Here is a 23,124-nt window from a genome sequence, read left to right on the forward strand (position 1 = left end):
TGCACTTTGCTTTCACTGACTTTCTGTAATCCTATACCTCGTGACTGCTTTTATCTGAGCACTGCTGTTGGGCTGCCTGTGCTGAAGGAGACAAAGGAATTGTGCTGACAATTTATGTATACCTAGGTCAGGTATTAGAGAGCACCAGCACCTAGCTGGATCCCACCTGAAAAGAACAAAAGAATAAATGCACCCTATATAAACCCAACTTACCCATATCTCCTTCATACATTCCTTTGGGGAACAAAATTTTTTCCCTAGCTGGATAAAGGTGTGGTTAGACTGATTGCTGTAGAAGAACTAAAGAGGGGCCTCTCTGCCCTCCCACATACTCATACTAATCCCAGTGCTGGAGTTCATCACCTTGTTTAGGGTAATATAATTAAGAAATCAGACTATAAGCTTTATCACTGAAGCGAGCCGATTCAAAGCAATCTACAGTTACGCTGTGCAAAACCGTTTCACTAAAAAAACTGTATGCATACAAATAAAAACTGTATTTAACAAAATTAGTGTTTACTCTTGAATCTTAGTGAAAAATCTGCAGGAAACTGGGATGGGGGAGAGCTCTGGCAGGACAGAAGAATGGAACATGACCCTAAAAAAAAAAAAAAAGCCTTTTACAAAAGGGGACTAACTGAAGGGCATTCATGACTTCAAGTGAGGGACTCGACAAGAGCCAAGCCTCCAAATTACTGTGTTTAACTACAGCTTGGGTCCTATTCTTCATGAGATGTGCTGGTCCCTAGGTTATCCAGACTCATGTGAGCAGAAGGACAAGTCAGGTCCCACCCTGTCAGGCTGCACATCTGTGTACCAGCCATGACACATCCATGCAGTACCTTGACCACCAGTGTAGAAACAGCCTGTCAGATTGAAGAGGGCTAAGTGTTATGAAAAAACAGTTAAGCACATGCAAAACTATCCTGCATGGGTGAATGGAAGCTTCACATTGCCTATTTTAACTAACTCCACATGGTTGTTTGCCTGGGTCCAACCAAGCACGTGATATTTTCTGCATCACAGTCATGGCAATCACATCATAACGATTTTCTTAAATCTGTAAGTCATTTGTCTATTCAGAAGTAACAGGAGACCAGAACTCTGTGCTGCAGCCATGAAAAACCCACTCCAATACTATGAGACACTCAGTTGAGACAAACGATTGCAGCGCCCTCTTGTTCTTATAAATATACATCTTAAAAAGGGGATTGAAGGCACCCTCATCTTGATAGCAAATGCATTTTTTTAAGCCAGTACATTCAAACAGTAAGCACAGACTGAATCTTCCTCCCCAAGTAGAATAGACTTTATGCATCAGATGGAAAAAAAATAAATAAAATCAAAGATGCAGCTTTAAAAAGTGATCTGCTGGTAAGAAGTATGATTTGCAGCTCTTCATTAGCTACTTCAAGCATTGGAGGTAATGCTTATATAGTCCACTTCACCGACAAGAAGTCTGTCCTTCTTACTGTCTTCTCCAGTGAGCGCACAACACCAGTAGAAATGCATTACTGGCTGAGTACACCATTGCAAAGAAAAGATTGGGAATCCAGCTCCTTACTCACCTAGTCCTGCAGCATGCTACCACATTTAAACAGAGCAGCTAGCAATAACATCTCTAGTAAAATACTTCATTAGGACAGTGCTTATTTCTTTGTCATAAAGAAACTTTTCCACTGGAATCATAAGGATGCACAGCAAATATGAAGTGACGGAAGCGCTTTAAATAATCAAGAGAATGTTAAAAACATGCTTTTACTGGCAGCTGAATTATCAGAAACCTGTTAACAAGCAAAGATTTATAATAGACTTTTTAGGCAGATAATGTGTTTGTAAACCCAAGGACTGAAACAGCATCACTAAACACTAACCAATAATGGTTATGCTGAGAGACAACAATGAAGTTGGTGCAAGAGTGAGCGGCCTAGGGCAAGGCCCTTTGGAAAAATCTAGAAACCCAAACAATGTGACCCCTCAAGGTTGTCATTGTGAGGGCAGAGAAGGAAAAAAAATTAAACTAAAATATGCAAGAGCAATATCAAAAATAAAAATAGAATGCTCTCAAGTAACAACATTTTAATGCAGGAAATATTCTTCAGGCTTATTAATAGTTACAAAAATAATGATTTAGGCAAGATTTTAGTTCTGTGTTTTACCCTCATGACGATTTCCTCTATTTGTCTAGTTATCACATGCATAGTATGATAAACACAGCCCTAACAGCTAAGCCTTGACCATACGCCCTCAAATAGTTCTGTCTTCTTGTGGCTCCAGCGAGCCAAGAGTTATTTTCAGCAGAGGTCAAATCCTGGAGTCCATTAGAAAGCAAGAAAAAACACCTCTGAATTTGTGACTGTCAGTTTTATACCCACTGAAACATTCAAGGGACAATTATTCTAAACACATATCTGATGAGCAGTTTAAAGTGTCAAGATAAGCACATCCTTACAGAGGAATAAATTTGCTTCAGCTCATTGCCCTTCTCTTCCCCTTTAGTCACATCCATACCTAATTCTACGCCCTAACTCAGAAACCAGATTATTCTCATGCAGATCCTTACGGTCTATTCCTATTTACAAATATTCAGACATCTGGGCTCAAAAAAGCATATTTATATTACAGACTGAGCTATGAGAAATCAGCTTAATTCTCATGCCCTGATTTTATTTGCACCTCTGCCAATTATGGGCAAATCCAGCATGAAGCTTGACTCGATCACAATTACTCCACCTTGTCTTGTAAACAAGGACTTGGATTTTTAAGTCGAATTAAGCCTCAAACATTGCCTAGAAACATGGACTGTTGTATTTACTCCACACAGCATTTTCAGAATGATAGTCAAAACAAACATCCTAGCTTCACTCAATAAACACACCTTGGGTTCAGACTGTGATGACTTTGAGAAATACAGGAGTTGCAATTCCTTGCTTATGCCAGACACAAAAGAGGCCACAGCTAGCCTGGAATACTGGCAGTTTCATCTATGGAGATGCTGCTTTGCCAGCACAGAAGTGCCCATGTCAAATGGACTAAAGTCCTTAACTGACTTGGTTGAGCCCACCAACTGTTATACAAACTACTGTAACAATTTGTGATCATTTACTTGCCTGGGTTAAATGGAAACCAGAAACTTAGGGCTGCTTATGCCATTATCTATTTCCTTGCCTGATTGCTTCCCCACACACTACAGTTTATAGTCAAAACCTTTTTTTCAACTAAGACACTGCAATCTATGGTTAATGATTCACTTAGTCTCTAGATCAAAGTAAATGTTTTTGTCACTCCTTGCTTCCACATGCAACAGAACTCTGCTACAAATAAACTACACACACACGTTATACAGAAAAACAATAGCATAGCAACTTATCAGCAACCACGTGAGAGGCAATAGCACCTAGCAAGTAATAGCAATAGAACATAAGATGATGTGAGAAAATTGATTAAAAAAGAAGAGTTTTGGCAAGCCCATATACGAACAGCCAAGCCAGCTTCCATAGTCTAAATTAACACTACCTTAAATATGGTTTGGTAAATATTGGAGATTTTTTTCTTCCACAGAATTCTGAGCTTTTCTTGATTTGTCCACTTGCACAAAGCAAGACATTAAATTACATGGTCATGCTAGGAATCTTTGTATTGACTATTAGCACAAGTAGTTGTCAGTGCCAGCTATAACCACTTCGTTACGCTCAGTCTTGTCCAAATAAGTACATACTAATTTTCCTTATCACTTTTACAGAAGTGGCAAAAAGGACAGGCTTTTCCTTAATTGTATATTACTATAAATTTCCAAGAGTAATTTATATCATTTGAATCACTATACCAGAATCAATACATTTCCAATGACTTGGAAGCACATTTAAGATATAACATCACTGTTCATTGCATGAATTAACATTTCATTAAATCACCTAATCTTTTTTCTCACATAAGACAGACAGTTATTGCAAGTTTTCAGGCAGGAACTTAAGTGTTAGGTGTTACCGTGCATACACTTCACACATTGGAACATGAAAGTTATTCACACCAGTTGTGAAATTATCTAGCAACACCATCGGAGGAATAGCTGCTCATTATATAGGTGTTTAAGCTACTCTAGTTATAAAAGAAAAAGGAAGGTTGCACACACAAAGGCTACTGTCAGAAAAAAATCAATGAATAAATGAAGCGCCTACATTTCATGCAGGATGTTGCATTCTAATACCATTGAGCTACCTTTTCTATTCACCACTGAACTCAATCCACCACTAAAGAAGCATGATCATTTGCTTATGTAATTTGAATGGATCCATAACAGCACCAAGTGTGAAAGGGGGAAGAAATTAAAAATGAAGTATAAGGACTCCAGCAGTGCAAAGAATGCAGTATCATTCAGCGTTTACCATGCCAGAATCACAAGCATCATTTAACAGAGCACCCAGGGTTTAAAATTACTAGTAAGTGGATTCATTCCAAATGAACTATGGTCATATGAACACATAGGAAAGACGCTATGTTCACAGAAAGAAATACTCACTTTAAAAGCTACCTCATTTCTATTTGTGCAGAGCATATGATCAAAGAAAGTGCATCTTTGACTGTAAAGAAAAAACCCACCACACCAAAAGCCTCGAGAGAAACAAATTGAGCATTTTCTAAGCAGTCTAGTAAACTTCTTCCAATTAAAATGTGGCAGTTTATGCAACAGCATAAAGCTCATATTTCAGTTCATACGAGAAAACGGAGTAACATTTGGAACATACTTACATACCTGTCACCTAGAGTAAGTCTCTCCCAACAAGCATTTTGTCCATCCTGCACATCCTATTGATTTCCATGTCTGTTCATCTTCAAAGATCAGATTAACGATTTGGTCATGTAATTGGTGACGAGGCAAGTACACCAAGTTTGCAATACTGAACTGTCATGAGCATTCTATAAATGCATATCAGAAGCTGTCTGTGACAGTGCAATAGGTCCAGACATGCGCAAAGTATCTCAAAGCATTAAGAACAACCTTTGTCCCAGTCACACTAGGTTTTGAGGTAACTGACAAGCAAGCTGAATTCAATACATAAGCATTTTTTAACAAGCAGTTCAACGAGCTGATTCAATACTTTAAACTTGCATTGTGTTTGCTGGCCTAGAAAGGACTTATTCAAAGGATCCTGTATTTCCACTGGAAACAGCTGTCCAACCCTTATAAACACTATGGCCAAGCATATGCTAAGTCTGTTCCATTAAGTGTGAGTAGACTTCAAAAACTGGAGTTGCACTCAGCTTTATTGCTTCCTGTTCTATCTTGATCCAAGGAGTATAAAGATCCAAAAGATGAATGAAAAACATGTCCCTTGCCAATCTTCACATAACTGCTGTATTTCAGCATGAAAGAGTGTTGACAGGTTTTGTTCAACTCCTAATCAGAAGTCAGCTCTTGGATCATTTCAGGTGTTCTACCCATTCCTTATTACTACTTTAAGTAATTTAATACATACCTACACAGACAAATAAATGTTCCTCGACTTTCCAAACATTTGGATTTACAAGCAAACATTTGGCATGTCTCGCTATAAAAACAGAGACAATCTAAATCACTTGGATGAGACTTCCAAGATCACAGGAAGACAGATCAACACCATGCTGACCGGCCGCCTGTCACTTAACCATTTTGCTGAGAAATCACCACGCAAGTCAACTGCTACAAAGTGATAAACCACACAGCTATCCCCAAGTAAGTGGATTCATGTTTATCCTATTTACACAAAGGAGGGAAATCCACATTGGGGGGGGGGGGTGTTAGAACATAGAAAGCTTTGTCACTAGCATACACATATTTCACAGGGCAAACTTGAAAGCGTTAAGGCTAGAAGACAAAATCAGTACTGCATATTTGCAGGACCCCTGTAGACTCAAGGAATTCAGACAAGTTTACCCACCTACATTTTTAAGCTTTCGAACTCAAAGCTTTTTTTTTTTTTTTAAATAGATTGCTGCTGGTGGCACTTTTCAAAATCATCTGTGACAAGACAAAATCAGGAATTCCCATTCAAACAGTGGATTAAACTGCACACTTGCTCAACTTTAATAGAGCATCTTTCACCTCATGCAAAACCATTACTGTAAGATGCTCTGTATGTATGTAATATTATCACCTACTCCAAGAGATAGCAACAAAAAGCAGTGATCTGGCTTTAACATTCAGTTTTTACAGTGCAGGTAGTCTTCTGGGAGTCTGCTCACAGATACAGTTGTGATGGATTTTCCAAAATCACTCAAAAGTTTACTTCTGCTACTAGAAGTTAAAGTTTTTTTCACCACTGATTCTGAAAGACAGAAGAGTGGAACGGTCAAATACATTAGAAAACCCCCAGCGTTTAAGCATCTTTCAGTTTTTCCTTATTTTTTTTTAGAGCTGCAGCCCAAAGTAACAGCTCTACACTCCAGTTCTCACCCATTAGCCTCCCTCTTAATTCCAGAGCGCTTTGTTCCACGCATGATCCAGAAAGACAGTAGAAAAAGGTGACTTCATACCATTCAGAGATTCAAAGGACTTCTCATAGCAAGTCCATCCTGCTAGTACTTGGCTAAAAATCACTGTGGAAAGAGTAACTAGCTAACTGTACATATTGAAGGCTATGCAAACTACTAAACTCATTCCACTCAGAGGAACTCAACTTCACTGTGCCAAAAAGACTAAGCATTACCAAAACAGAGGTGCAACCTTATCCTCCAATTCACTTAGGTCCATCAAGAACAATCACCCGACTGAGGGAATCCTACACAGGTGCCTCAGGGAGCACTTCTAAAGCAGAGGCTTCTTTTATTCAGTAACTTGTGGATCATCTTTCTAGCTTCAAGAGGACGGAGCTGCCACTATATTTATCATCTGCTGCTTTTAGGGAAGAGATGCTTGTAAAGAGTCTCCTCTATGCCTGGTTGGCTTTTTTTTAAAATCATATTAAGGGTTTTTTAGTAGTGAAGAAAAAAACTAACAGCAGAAGGAGTGATTAGCAATCTTAAGTGTTGAAGCAGTCTAAGTGCTCAAGCTGCCTCTCGTAATAAAGACGATACAGCATTAAATATTTAGGGACTTAAGCCACTAGTAAAACACACTAATTCTTAAGCCACTAATATATGGAGACAAATGCAGCCTTGCATGTGAACATAAGCAGGCAATATCTTATGTGAGCCATCTTGAAAACAGATTAAAGTGTACTTAGACATGTGGTTAAGTGCTTACTTAGGAAGAGATGGCATATGAGTGCACTTTCTTTAAAGTACTAATGCATAGGTGGCTAAACAAAATTCTCCGTACCTACTAATCACGCAACTTCGCTGTTACCCAACGAATACTCTTTTCAAACTCAAACATAAGTCAAATGACACTGAAAACTCAAGACAGCTTGATGAAAATTAAATTACTGTATAGGTCCTATGCAAAAAGCATCTGCACTCAGCTGCCAACTTTTTTTTTGAAAAATAAACATTTCTCCAGTTTTGCAAACTCAAAAGTTCATCTCGAAAGAAACTTTTAGCAAGTCATAATCCTCTAAAAACCTGGACATTATAATCAAATTTTGTAACCCCCCCCGCCACGCAAGATGCTCATTGCTATACTAGAATATTAATAATTAATTTTTACCATGCTCTCCAAACCGTAGGAAACTAAAGAGCAGCAGAGGGCCACTTCAGGAATATGGGAATTGTACCAATTCCTAGTTTACTCACGTTTATCAAAAGATCAGAGTATAGCCTGAACTAAGGAGACAACTGTCACCTGTTACTGCCCTATGAGTAGATAACCAATGGGCTAAGATGCAGTAACAGTTGTATCCTTCTAAAGCAGCTAAGTCAGATACAGAATCACCTCACAAACTTGTCCCAGAGCTTTCTATTGCCACTTCAGAACTGTACAAAGACAGGTAAGTCGCAGGGAAAAACAACTCATGGGTCTCACAGAAGCATGCACATGCTCTCAAGCAGCTCCAGTTGGTATATCCCCATAGAAGGCTAATGCAAGGAAGATGCACCTGCACAACATCCTTTCACTCCAATTTTCTCCATCACCACACCTTGTTCTCCAGTTTTTAAAACATTTCTCCTCCAACACAGAGAAATTACACAGTTTGAACTTCTTACTATGATCTGCTGGTATAGTCATACCACTTTGGAATTCTGCTCACTGATTGGAATCCCATAGAGAACAGGAACCATAAAAGCTTGCCATTCACAACAGCAGGCAACCTGAAACACTCAGTGGAAGCAACAGATACATTGTGACTAAGCAGGATACTAAAGGTCTTCCTCAGCATGAAGTTCTTACTCAAGAAGAAATTCAAACTATCAAGATCCACTGTTTCTCAAAGCAACAGTTCACTATACCATACACTCTGTTTGGAAAACATCTACACTGGCAAGGAGGAAACTTCATTTTCTGAAGCACTTTTTGACCAAATGCATTAAGCCATAAAAAGTTTACAGATATGCTTGCCTCCTACCTCTCTTATTAAGCTTACAAAGGCAATAAGGGAGGGAGTACATTTACATGATATCTGCACTACTCTGAGTCTTCATTCTTCAAACAAAGAATTACAAGCAACAGTGCTAGGCCATTCCACACTTACAGGGTTCCCTGGGAGCATATCATTAAGCAAAGTGAAAAACGCAAAATAAGAACGTTTATTTTTTTCAATGGTGTATTTGACACCACCTTTGGGAAGTGAACAAAGACACATTGTCAAAGGCACGAACCTGCACAAAACGTTACTGTTTAGTTCCCCATGAACACAGAGGTATACTTAAGCAAATAAAGAAATTCCACTGCTCTCCTGAGATTTCCTCCCTTTAGCTGAATTAATGCCAAGTTCACACAGCTGAAGTTTGTGTCTGGCATATTGGTGACACAACCCAAAGTTCCTGTAAGGTTGGTTACTCAGTCAAAAATTAAATGCCAGACAAAAGCTTGGTCTGACACAGTTATTTTAAACATGCATGAATAAAGTGACCATTGATAGACCATCCTTGGCCCTTAGATCACACAATTTAAAGCACTACTTTTACGGAAAATATTTGGTAAGCATTTTGTCTATCATGCAAACTAATTTTTTCTTCCAGTTGTGTCTTTTGGAATAATTAAAGGATCTCAAATTTCTACATTGCTCCCCTTATAAACATAGCGCTTGCTGCGAAACCAATACTGTAGTTACCAACACTGTTTTAAATTCTTTTGGAGGCTTCAATTCCTCTGAAGTCAGCCTCAGATGACGAGTCATTCTTTCTACATGAAAACTATCCATTTCAGACAAACATTCACTAGAGTGTGGTGAAAGGAACTGTGCATATACTAGGACAGGGTGACTGGGCTACAGTATTGAGGAAGCAGCTTTAGGTACGAGAACAAGACAGGAATAGAAAAGATCTTATGCAAAAGGGATATGAGTTAATTAAGAGTGAGAGGGAAAAGGAGACAAACCGTCTCACTTAAAGCAGAAAGTATGAAACTCTACCAGGCACTGAAAGTTCCATAGTTTTGAGGTGGATACCTACATTTCACTATTAGTACTGCCTACTGTAAGGAAGAGCAAGTAGAATTAGATCCATGGTCTCATATACCAGTATACTGCATTGTTGCACTGAACAAGATTTCCTTTTACTGTTTCTGAAAAACTGTCAAAGAAAATGCCTGGGTTTTATACAAAGTGCTTCTGTGTGTGTCTTTTCAAGATATACTACACAAAATGTATATGTAGACTTCAAAAATTCCTATGAAATATCTTTGCACAAAAAAGCTGGAAGGCCTCCTAGTAAAACTTAAATGAATTGGAAAGCTCCCAAAATAACTTTTATGTAGAAGCACCGATCTAATTTTTTTCCTATGAAAATATAATACAGAACTACTACTTCACATTTAAATGAAGAACTACTTTTAAAATCAAACTTTTAACATGTTTTATTAAAAAATATTAAAGTTTTGTAAGAGTATGACAAAACCTGGAAAATGAACTATACTGAACCAGGACACACAATACATACATAATAATTGTGGTAAGCCAAAGGACCATAGCATATGTGATCTGGTGAACGAGGTATTTACAGACTGTCATTTAGTGCTAGCTTACTATTTAGAAAAGTCACAGCATTGAGCAAAAAGCTGATCTTTGAAAAGCCTAAAAGACAATTCATAAAGGCTATAATCTCTTGGTCTTCAGAGACTGTTTTAATCACAATTAAGAACAACAATAGAAGGTAGAGAACAAAATCTCAACTTTTGCTTAAGGTTGTATTCAGCTAACACTCCAAAACCAGAGAGAAAGGTTTGTTTGAAGTATAATGATCAAAAACTGAAAAAAAAAACTGTAAAACACACCCAATATCCTTAACAAGAGAGAACTGTCTCAGCTATCATATTACCAAATGAAAGACAACTGCTGAGAAGCATGCTTACCATCCTAATAGGTGCATATTACAAGGAGGGGAGGGAAAAAAAAACAAGCTGATATACTGCTACATCAATAACAAGCTTATTTTACTTGCACAAAATGAAACAAGTAAAGCAATGAGCCAGGAATGAATTGATGGAAAAGTCTATTTTTAAACTCTTGGACTTAACACAATGTACTTTGCAATATAAATTCTGAAGTTACTTCACTAAATTCAGAACCTCCAAACAGGTAAACAAATGAAGACAAAGTAATCTTCAGTTTTGCTTTAAAGCATTTCATTTCATTGAAGGAAACTGAGAACAAATACAAGATAAACCATTTAAGAAATCCACTTAAAGTCCCATACAAAACAATAATAGTCTATTCTGAAGAGCTTCAAAAGCACAGTAATGCCTTAGCAGTTTAAGTTTTCATATTTACACATATATATAGCATACAGAAGTAGGTTTTATCTGAACACTAATTAGAAACTCAAGAATGCCAGTCAAAAGGGCAGGAAGACAAATCCTTAGGAAAAATAGGACTTACCAGACAGACAAGTTTTGCTGTGCCTCAAGCGTAGAGGAAGTGAGAACTTTCAGTATATGCAGATCTTGTTTATTTAGCCCTTTATGAAGGTTTCTCTCCTAATAAGTTTAACTCACATACAAGAGTCTACAAGAGAGAAAGAGAAAGAATCTCAGCTGCTGGCTGATGTTTCTGTTCTAAGCACATTTGAGCTATTTTCAGCAGCAATGGGCTTGCCTGCAATCAAAATGAAAATGCAATAACTGAAGAACCAGCCTCCCAACCCAAACTAAAAAAAACTCCAGGAAATCCATAGCAGAGAACTTTGTTCATCATCCAAATCCTTATTTAAAGAAACAGTACAGAACAAGTACCATGGAGGAAGGAAAATTTGTTAAAAGCAAGTCTGGGCGCTTGAAGACTGCATTATCTGTAGCTCAGGAAAAGAACCACCATGGATACTCGAAAAATTCGCTTCAGTCTTCTCTGAAGATATTTTGCCTGAGCTTCCGAGTTGGAAGTACTTCTATTTGCATTTAAATGCACTCTGTCTGGCATACACATCTGAGGACAAAACAGTTGACTAAGTTTGAAGCCAGATGTTTGTTTCCCGCTTGCATCTAAGTTTCCAGTATCAGCACCAGTGCTATTTTGGAAGGTTAAGGACCTGCAGCTGCTGGCACTGTTATTTCCCCTCACCAGGGGCTATTCAGTGACACGATCTCCTTGCTTCCTCTGACACATCCTCAACCAAACAGCTTACCCTCCCAAAACTGTTAAAAAAAACCCACACATACCACACAAAAAAGAACCCCTCCCTCCCCCCCAAATCACAACTGGGAAACGTGAAGCATCAATAACAATTAACAATTATAGGAAAAGACCCAACAATCTTTTGGTTAGTACAGAAAAGCTAATTACTCAAAATTTCAGATGACACAGGTAAGTTAAACAAATGAAAAAACCCACCATCATTGCTTGACTCTTCGCAGTTTTCTTCCACTGCGGGAAGAAACTCCCTGGATATCCTCTATAAACCTTAGCAATTGTGACAGGCAAAGCTTACTTTGTTTCAACTGAAACAGCTCTTCATACACATCCACATTGCTAAGTACTGCCAGTAAGACCGTTACTTTTGTTAAAAGGAAAAGTTACAGATCCAAGTTATTCTCTACTTAAAACCTAGAATAGGCTGGTATGGTAAAACTATGAAATATTTCATTATATGTTACATTCTCATTCACCGTTATATTGAGCTAAGTAGACTTATTTGAAAACATTTTATAATACAACCCTAGGTCACCTTAATTTCTTATTCGTTTGCAAATAGTAACTATTTGAGAGTTATACTGACACGTGAAACAGGATGCCAGATACACAGGAAATTTAGCAAACCAGTAAAGTGGTAAAGCTATGCTGCCTGTTGAAAATGAGCAGAAGTAATAATATTTGTTCAAGATTCAAAAATCATTAGCCAAAGTTCATTCATAACAAAAATGAAAAAGCTGCCAATCATGCAAATAAAGCACAGATTCTTTTTGTATTAGCTTGAAAAAAATCCCTTTTTGATCCCAATCATTTTTAGTGTTGCTGTAGTCAAAACCAACCATAACAGAACAACCCACAACACCAAATACCAACATGTTAAATTAATGACTATTGCTGCTTTCTTCTAAGTGTTAGTTTAGGACTACTACTTCACCACAGAACTCACTCACAGAAGTTAATAAGTCCAGTTTATATTTAACTCAAGACACAGGAACAAAGTGATTTAAACACTCCAATAGCTTATATATTGTAGACAACTTAAAAAAACGTGTAAAATAAATGCGACCTGCATCTACCAAAAACTGAAGTGTCAGATGCTACAGTACCTTATTATCCATAAGGCTTTCTTTAAGCGGTTACAAGCCAAATAGATACCCGTAGGTCAAACGCTAATACTAAGCAAATATGAATATAGAAGAATATATTAAAATTTTGACTAGTAATATCAATTTACTTCCAAGATAGGGATGCGCAACACTTTGCAGTGCAGTATTTCTTTTCTGAAGCATTTTCTCAGAAGACAGTCATACTCTAAGACCTCAATTTACCACCAAAGCTCAAATTCACTTGAGCACCTCATTTTTTATGCCTTCTGCAACTGATTGTGTAAACCACTACTTACCTACTACTTTTTATAGCATTTACTAAATTGTCCAAAAGCACTATTTTGATATATACTGGGATTTCCACAAGTGACTAGATACAAACCTGATAATCGTCTATGAGAAACATTACATGTCATAAATATCAAATATACCAGTTGGCCACCTCAAAGAGAAATCTTATTATCTGCGTGTATGAGTAAAACAGAAACTTACCCCCACTACCAAGACTGCTGCCTTATAGTTTACAGATGACACTCATATTTCCCTTTTCACGGCTATCAGTAACACCAAACTCAAACAGGTAATTTCTTTAGCAGCCTTTTAGTTTGATTAAATCAAAGGTTGGAATTAAGCATCATCCTGAAGGACCTTACAAGTAAGAATGAACCTGTTTTCAAAAAAGTTACTAAAATTTCCTCTTCAAGTTTCGTATAGAAAAACTCCGTTCCTGTAGAACATATTAGGAAAACCTTTGAAATTGTGAAAAACCAAAGAAAGGAAACTTGAAATGGTTAAATTCTGTTTTTTGATTATATTCCTCAAAAGGCACTCAGGAGCCAGTGAAGAATTATCAGAGACTCTGACCCACTAAAGCAAAGCATCCAAGAGACCTTCAGAACTAGCTACAGAAGTGTTTTTACTAACTCACACATTGGAAAGACATGGCTCAAGAGACCAAGCACAGAATCATGCTCTCACTTCAGAGCCAACTGGACCACTGTTTGTGCAAACGGGCAGATGTCTCGCAAAGAGATGCCTCAGCTGTTTTTCACCAAAACAGGAAATCTGTGCTGTTTTTAAGGGACACCATCTGGTTTTAGATATACAGTCTTGAATTTGTTATAGCTATTCCTCCCATAATGATTATAATAAAATATTGCCTGTCAATTGAAAAGGTTAAGCAAGACTAAAAATCTTAGCCTTTTGTGAAAAATGTCTTGTGAACGAGCAATTTTGCTATCATGTTAAGCTGAATTTGCTATATACATTAAAATTTTATTTCTAGGAATCTTAATAGATGTTCACAGAGTCACAGAATGGTTGAGGTTGGAAAGGACCTCTGGAGATCATCTAGTCCCAATCGCCCGCCCCCCCCCCCGGCTCATGCAGGGTCACCTATAGCGTGTTGCACAGAACCCTGCCCAGACAGCTTTTGGATATCTCCAAGGAAGGAGACTCCACAACCCCTCCGGGCAACCTGTTCCAGTGCTCAGTCACCCTCACAGGAAAGGGTGTTTTTTTTTTTCCCCTGCTGTTCTGGCAGAACTTGCCATGTTTCTAGTTTGTGCCCGTTGCCTCTTGCCCTCTCACTTGGCACCACCACAGAGAACAGACTGGCCCCAGCTGCTTGACACCCCCCCCCCCCTTCAGATGCTTATATGCATTGATCAGATCCTCCCCCCCTCTCCCCCCGCCTTCTCTTCTCCAGGCGGAACAGGCCCAGCTCCCTCAGCCTTGCCTCATAGGAGAGATGCTCCAGGCCCCTCATCATCTCTGTAGCCCTCCACTGGACTCTCTCCAGGAGTGCCATGTCTCTCTTGTCCTGGGGAGCCCCGAATTGGGCACAGTAGTGCAGGGGAGGCCTCCCCAGGGCTGAGGAGAGGGGCAGGACCACCTCCCTCCACCTGCTGGCAACACTCTGCCTCATGCACCCCAGGAGACCACTGGCCTTCTTGGACACAAGGGCACACTGCTGCCTCATGCCGTCCACCAGGGCTGGCAGGTCCTTCTCTGCAGAGCTGCTTTCCAGCAGGTCAACCCCCAGCCTGCTGCATGGGGTTATTCCCCCCCCCCCAGGTGCAGGACCCTGCACTTGCCTTTGTGGAACTTCAGGAGGTTCCTCTCCGCCCACCTCTCCAGCCTGTCCAGGTCCCTCTGAATGGCAGCACAGTCTTCTGGTGTGTCAGCCACTCCCCCCAGTTTCGTATCATCAGCAAACCTGCTGAGAGTGCCCTCTGTGCCTTCCTCCAGGTCACTGATGACTACATTGAACAAGACTGGACCCAGGACTGACTCCTGGGGGACGCCACTAGCTGCAGGCCTCCAACTAGACTCTGCGCCACTGACTACAACCCTCTGAGCTCGGCCATCCAGCCAGTTCTCAATCCACCTCACCGTCCACTCATGTAGCCCACGCTTCCTGAGCTTGCCTACGAGGATGTGATGGGAGACAGTGTCAAAAGCCTTGCTGAAGTCCAGGCAGACAACATCCACTGCTCTCCCCTCATCTACCCAGCCAGTCATTCCATCAGAGAAGGCTATCAGATTGGTCAAGCATGATTCCCCTTTGGTGAATCCACACTGACTACTCCTGATCACCTTGTCCTCTGCATGCTTAGAGACAGCCTCCAGGATGAGCTGCTCCATCGCCTTCTCAGGGATGCAGTTGAGGCTAACTGGCCTGTAGTTCCTTGGGTCCTCCTCCTTGTCCTTTCTGAAGACTGGAGTAACATATTTCTAAAATTTTACAGAAGTTACAAAGGATTACCTCCTATATTGATGGTTGGGCATTTCTGAAGATGTAAAAGGCTTTGACAGAGTCAGAATCTAAATCTGTGAAACTCTTTAAGGTTGACATCTAATATGCTGAAAACAGAAAAAACAACGTAAGATGCTTATCAAGATGGAATATCTTTCTGGCCAGTGAATGCTTTCTAAATAGAAGCTAGAAAAGGAGGTAGTGCCAGGTTTTTTGCTAGTCATCTTTAAGAAAATTTGATTCATTTAGGCTGCATATTTAGTTTTGATGCTTAAGTATTCAAGAACAATGCTTGTCACTGAAGTGTCTATTATGATTTAGAATATGTTCAGCATAGTGTTATAAAATAAAGAATACACTAAAGATTTTAAGTAATCTAAGTAGCAAATAAGTACACTAAAACATCAGGAATCTCTGAAGTCTGAAGTGAAATCACGTGCACTTCAAAGACTGAAAATATTATCTAGAGATTTATATCACATCTTGGCCATCTGTTGTAATCTACTTCCAATACTTCTGCCAATTTCATTTAACTGACAGCAAGCCACATTACTGCTCTCCTAACACAGTGAAAAAAGCCATGGGGACAGCAGCTACTACTGTTAAACTGGGCCAACAGAATGATACGTCTGCTAAGAGCATTATTTTGCTAGTAAAACTACCTTGCTCTTTCCCAAGAGTAAACAGTAAACGTGTATGGGGAAATAAACATGAAAGGCCTTTTTTAGGAAATAGAAAACAGACAGCTATTGTCTTACTCTCAATACACACTGCTAGTCCATTGTTTCAAGAACTCTGTACAAGGTCACTTGTTTTCCAGACTCATTTTCTGCTAGAATTGTGCTCAGCTATTGCGTGGGGTAGTTTTTTTGGTTCGTTTGTCTTCTTTAAACTACAGCAGATAAGGCCTTAACCTCCGATATGTAAGCAAGGACCATAAACCTGTGAAGCTCATTGTAATTTATGAGCTCAAATGACTGGGTTTTTTGGTCTAACTGCTCAAAAGGATTTTTGTGCCCAAATCCAAAGTTCATCTTTAAAATTCCCATTTATCTAGATCCAACTTCCAAAGAGTCCATCTTTTAACAGTAAAGTTACCAGGACCTAGAAATCCTCCTGTGGACCAAGTGGTGTCTCACCTTGATAACACCACTTTGGTGATAGCTGTCACTTAAAAAGTTGGGCTTTTTATCAACCTTGCCTTAAAAGCACAAGCAGTTATTACGCAAACAGGGGAAGATGGCACTACCCCACTATTCTTTTCATGCTGGTGATCTCTGAAACATCTGCCACAGGTACTGTAGATGACCGACTTACCAAAAGTATTTACTTACAGTCACTTCTCACCCCTTGCCAAAACAGAACACTAACCAAACTATAGTCTAATCATTTGGAGGCACTGTCTCATCTTTCATGGAGTAATTACAGTACTCACCTGGAAGAAGGGAGCACCTTCCCATCCTTCAGTTACTGTGAAATATTAACATTTGATCAACAAAAGCCTCAGACTGCTTCTCCCAGGGGAGCATTGCCACTCCTAGGCTATGAGAGCATGTATCATGGCTGCCCTTTCATCCTCAAACCAGCTGTTCTGTGCAAAGCAGAACCAACTCGCACAAGAAACTCGAGTCTCAATTCTCTCCTACTTCACAACGCTTTTTGTTACATAGCAACATAAGGCCTAATGCCATTCTGTTCTTAGTGAAGTCACCAGATTACAGCCAGTCTTACACCTCCACATTGTACTAAGAGGAATTTATGCTTCTCAGTTAAGCACAGTGTTCAGACAAATTGCTAAGCTGCCAATTTAATACAGACAAAAATAAGGTCCAACATGAAAAACGGTTTGTAATTTTACTAATCAGACAAGTTTAACATCTATGCTACTCAAAGTAAAGATCAAGGGTAGGTGATAGCAGATCCACCACAACTGAAGCTTTCAGGCACTGAATCCCAGTGAGAAGGGAATTATACTAGTCAACTCAGAGCACAAAAAAAACACTAGAAGGCAAACAGGCAGAAGCAGAGTTAAACATCTTTCCTTGATTCTTCCTTTAGTCAGCTGTATTAACTCTGTTATTATAATCCACTTAACCAAAAAAACAGCCTAAAAAACAAACTTTAAAAAATGTAAAGCTTTGAAAACTTCCAGCTACAAGTAGATAACATTTCAGCCTTTTAAAATATAAGCTAATACTCAGTTTCATATTTTTCTGATGTCTTTTTTTTTTTTTGAGAAAGCTGAGCTCAAAGGCAAAATATGGTTTTCAGCAAGACCCAGCATTTGGATTTCCTACCTTTGATTGAAACCTAAGAAGACGACTAGAAATCACTAAGGTCACAGAAATGACTTAAAGTCAGCCAAGCTCATTGAGACACGCTTGCTTCAGGGATTTAACTCAGGCTGCTGTTCACACTGTTTTACACAGTCATAACAGTTATCAATCCTTTAGGCTGCAAGGAAGGTTATTTCAAGAGCTCACATATACGCCACTACTGGACTCGTAACAATTGGAGTTACATTGCCTCCACATTGGCTCACCTTTGGGCTGCTTATTAGTGAGAAAAAGTGCCGTCAAAATGCCTGAGGCTGTCGAGTTGGCTCCTGCTCCCAAGAAGGCCTTTAAGAAAGCTGTTACCACAGTCTGAAAGTACAAGAGTAGCAGGAAGGAGAGTCTGAAGCAGGTCCACCTGTGGCGTCTCAGCCACAGCAAAGGGCATCATAAATGCCTTTGTCAATGACATCATTGAATGCATCACCAGAAAAGTGTGTCACCTGTCACATCACAAGGAGTGCTTGACCATCATTTCCTGGGACTTGGAGACTGCTGCACACTGCCTGCTGCCCAACCATGGCATGCCTGAGGACACCAAGGCTGTCAACCGTTCACAGCACCTCCAAGACTTAAAGTACTTCTGCCCAGTCTGACTATATCCATACCACATTATGGCAGAACTTCAGGTGAACATGAACATGAACTCTCCTGCCAGACCACACTTGTGCCACAGACTACACATTTGTATGCCTTGGGATAAGCCGTTTTTACAGACAGATTCTGCAGGGTTTCTTCTAATGGCACAGCAGCAACAGGCTGGTTGTTCAGGAAGGGCAGGAAAACAGTCTGGCCACAAAGCAAGCTATGGCATCTAGTGAAAAGTAGCACACCATTTTGACTTCGGGTAATACTGGAAGCAGTAGATTGAATCCCTCTATACCTGTATTTACCCATCTGGGGTGTCAGCTCATCCATTAGACTCGAGGTGAGAGCTACCACTGAATCACAGGGTTAAGAAAGAGTTCCTAAATCATCTCACCTGCTTGCTAAATAGCAAAGTCAACAGTAAGCATATAATTCCTGACAGATGTTGGATCTGAAGGCATCCAAAGACACCCAAACTACTTTAGATACTCTAGCACTTAGTTATCCTTAGCACAAGTTTTTCCTACCTCTAACTGAAGTCTCCTCACTGTAATTTAAGCCCAGGATGTAGCAATTTAGTTAATTCTGGTGTTCAGAACTGAGCTCAATTCCCAAACACACAACCCTGCAAGGTAGGACCAGAGCTGCCCAACTCTCAGCTCCGAGTTAGGTACCTAAGACTCTATATTGCATAGCACAGATTGCACGGCAAGTTAGAGGGCCTGAAAGGTAGCCAGTTGTCACTGAGACTTAGCCAATAGAAAACAATAAAGGGAATAGTATGACTTCAAAGATATTAAATTGTGATTCATTGCCCAACATCTCTTATAGAATTGGGCATCTAAATCATCCTGTCCAAGAACACAGGTGAATCACTACTTTCTTAAGGGAATCTCCTTTTATGTAGTAGCTCAGTGGCCACTGCACAGGTGTCTCATCTTTGAGCTTTTAATAAGCTCCAACTGGCCTGTCAGCTTGTAGTCTCATGCTACTGGCAGGCACAGACTAAACTTATGAAGTTAGGCCCACACAACAAGAACCACAGATAATAAACTAGCCACAACATAAGCTATGATACCTGTAGATAGGCTCAAATGCTTTAAGACTGCAAGAGCCTGAATGGAAAGTCAGGCATAAGTACGATAGTGTCAATGTACATCTTGGCTAGAAAGAGCAGGCTTCAAGGCTTTCTGAAAGTGAGCATGACCCACAAAACAGGTTTTAACATGTACCAAATTGCTGGTGATTCCTGGAAAGATGCAGAGAGTAACTTCATCTTTTCCTTCCCATCTGCACTAAAGTAGGCAAATGTAAGGACTCAGTATAAAGTCACCTGTAATCAGTCACAATAGTATGATCATAGGACATAAACAGCTTATTGCTACTAGATAATAGCATGCTTCCAGCATACGTAACTTCCCTTGAAAGGCCAAAGCTGCATTACCCTATTCACTGCATACACTGGGCTTGCAAGCATGTAAGAAATTGTTTCATGTCCCAGAGAATCTTCAACTGATCTTTTGCTTAAAATCTTGACACCTTAATTACAGTACTTCTGATATTATCTGGATTGTTTAGAAAGCAGAGACAGTTGTAACACTGAGGAGAAGCTGCAAATTAGACAAGAACAACGCGGCAGGTAGGAAGCTGCTAAGTGTTTCTTTTTGGTGAAAAGTGACCTGGACAATCTCCTCCTGCAGCCTGATTAGCAGGAAGGAGAGCTCCATAGTTCCCAAAGCAGAAAACTGTTCCTTCCCTGTCAAGTTCTTTTTATTCCTGAAAATAATAATTTCCAGAAGCAGATATCTAACAGTTCCTCAGGCTAGCAGGATGAAGTGAAAGGAAGACTTGGCTTCTAGGAATACTTGAAATACCTGAACTTCAGCTTCCAAAGCTGAGGTTTTAGCAAAATGCTACTGTTCTCCAGAGGATACTCCATAACTAAATTAGCCTTAGCCTACTAAGAGAATGACTCAGGAAGTCAGCACTGAGTTTTATTTTGCTTTCTTATTAAGAGAAGCCTATTTAATAATGTAGTCATTTATCAGGCATTGCTTCAACTGTTGCTAAGCAAGAACGAGAGATCTTCTACAGATTTTGTTTGCTGTTTGTGTTCCCTATAGTACCATTAATTGTAGAACAAACTTTACTCATTTGAAACATAGTTTAAACTATATTCTTACTTTCTTTGGCTGGGGAGACATAAGCCCATGTTTCATGTGTATAAGGCAACAACACAGGATGTTAAAGCTGTATTGCCAGGTCGTAGTTCTACATCAATTCATTTGCAAGCCAGAACTATTTTCAACTAACAAAGCTAGATCTTTGTTTCAGTGGCAGGTACAGTGATAACAGCAGAAGTCCTTATGGGTGACATGATTTGAAAGATTTTCAGCATTAATTTCCTAATTCTCCTCCCTCAGTATAGTTCACTGAGGATCACTGACATCATTAATAAAACAAAACTGCAGCTATGTTTTCCACCACTAGTTTTCTCGCTGTGTAGATAAATTCTTCCATAAGAAAGAGCCTACAGATGCAGTTTATAATAAATTCTTGCTATCTCAATTTCTGGTAACCAGTATCACACGTTGAAGGGCTTTGCATGCTTTTCCAAATAACAGCAAACAGTCAGCCAGAATGATATGACTATCTTTTGCATACTGGGAAAGGGAAGCAGCAACTCTGTACATACTACAAGCCTAAATCCATGACAGGTGAAGTAATAAGGAAGGCAGCTTGAAGAGCAGACATGAAAGCACAAGAACTACACTCAGGCAGATCTTCAGATACGTTAGAAATGGAAATCAAAGACAGCATACTAATTTAAAGCCAGTATTCCATTTTATATGGCCAACATTTTACATTCTCATCAGATAGTTTCCTCTCAAAGAGGGATAAACATATGGAAAGGTGCATTTCCCTATTTGAAAGCCTCAGTCAAATTTTTAATGCTTCATCTAAAGCGCTTGTCAACAGCCATTAAGACTTTAGCATTTGAGTCCCCCAACACCAAAATGTAGTGTAAGAGGATACAACTGCAGAAGCAGATCAGTTTAATTCTGTTCACCAGGATTAGAATTCTTAAGTGTACATATAAAGACCAAAAATATTAGAAAATCCATGGTATGCCTTAGCATAGCATGTGTAAGTCACACCTGTTTCCCTTCACTCTAAATAGGATGTTATAGCTCTTTCCAAGAGGATTATTTCTCCACAGCATTTTTGAAGTTCGATCATCTTCTGTCCCTTTCTAGGGATGCTATTCAGGCATCTGTCACACAATGCCTACAGTATACCAACCTACAGTAGGTGCCTAGTTTTCTGTAGTGGTTTAATTTACGCAAAACGCACACAGTGAGACCATTCTAGCTTTTGAGGCCATTACACTGTTACAGGACTGGGACTGTTGTAACACAGCTGGCTCCTTGTCTTCTCACAGCAATTACATCCCCCTCTTCCCTTTCAATGGCTTTCATAATACTCTTCTCTTCCAGTTACCAAAACTCTCACTACCTTCCTTTACATTATTTGCTCAGTTTTCCCCACAAATATTTCCATCCTTTCATAACAGGCAGTAACTTTTTATTGAAAGAAACTTCCCAGGTTTATCTACAAAGCTACTATCAACTTTCCGCAAATCCTTCTGAAGTTTTGCTTTTGCTCAGCTGCTTACCAGAAACCGGCAAATCAACAGTATCACAGTTAAGTGAGGGGCAAAAGCACTTGATATTAAAACTGCTCAAGTTGATCTTTGGAATCAAGTTGCTCCATCTTGTCTGTTCAGCATCTATTTCAAAGAGCTCAGTCCCAGAATCTTCTTTCCATGATAATAAATTTTAATAGAAACAATTACTTAAACATAAAAGCTTCTGTTCAATCAGCTGCTTAGGCAAGCCTTTACATCCACTAATAGATGATTCACCTATCTTCTCTTCTGATGACTAATAACACAGAGCATGCATGCCAGAATTAAAAGGGAGCCACAGAGTCACAGAATGGTTGAGGTTGGAAAGGACCTCTGGAGATCATCTAGTCCCAATCACCCGCCCCGCCCCCCCCGGCTCATGCAGGGTCACCTATAGCATGTTGCACAGAACCCTGCCCAGACAGCTTTTGGATATCTCCAAGGAAGGAGACTCCACAACCCCTCCGGGCAACCTGTTCCAGTGCTCAGTCACCCTCACAGGAAAGGGTGTTTTTTTTTTTCCCCTGCTGTTCTGGCAGAACTTGCCATGTTTCTAGTTTGTGCCCGTGGCCTCTTGCCCTCTCACTTGGCACCACCACAGAGAACAGACTGGCCCCAGCTGCTTGACACCCCCCCCCCTTCAGATGCTTATATGCATTGATCAGATCCTCCCCCCCCACCCCGCCCAGCCTTCTCTTCTCCAGGCTGAACAGGCCCAGCTCCCTCAGCCTTGCCTCATAGGAGAGATGCTCCAGGCCCCTCATCATCTCTGTAGCCCTCCACTGGACTCTCTCCAGGAGTGCCATGTCTCTCTTGTCCTGGGGAGCCCCGAATTGGGCACAGTAGTGCAGGGGAGGCCTCCCCAGGGCTGAGGAGAGGGGCAGGACCACCTCCCTCCACCTGCTGGCAACACTCTGCCTCATGCACCCCAGGAGACCACTGGCCTTCTTGG

The 23,124-nt window shown here is 40.0% G+C and overlaps 1 protein-coding gene across 12 annotated transcripts in view; it reads right to left on the reverse strand.

Moving 5' to 3' along the window:
- Positions 1–23,124, reverse strand: part of SORBS2 (sorbin and SH3 domain containing 2) — a 167,164-nt gene that overhangs the window by 135,145 nt on the left and 8,895 nt on the right. For 11 of the 12 annotated variants that reach the window (XM_068942676.1, XM_009676680.2, XM_009676682.2 and 8 more), the window contains one exon: positions 10,953–11,078. The gene's annotated coding sequence lies outside the window, so the exon portion shown is untranslated. Of the gene's footprint in view, positions 1–10,952; positions 11,079–11,305; positions 11,545–23,124 lie in introns of those variants that run through there. The other variant, XM_068942674.1, reaches the window with a different exon arrangement.

The sequence above is a fragment of the Struthio camelus genome, chromosome 4 (assembly GCF_040807025.1).
Source record: "Struthio camelus isolate bStrCam1 chromosome 4, bStrCam1.hap1, whole genome shotgun sequence".
NCBI lineage: Eukaryota > Metazoa > Chordata > Aves > Struthioniformes > Struthionidae > Struthio > Struthio camelus.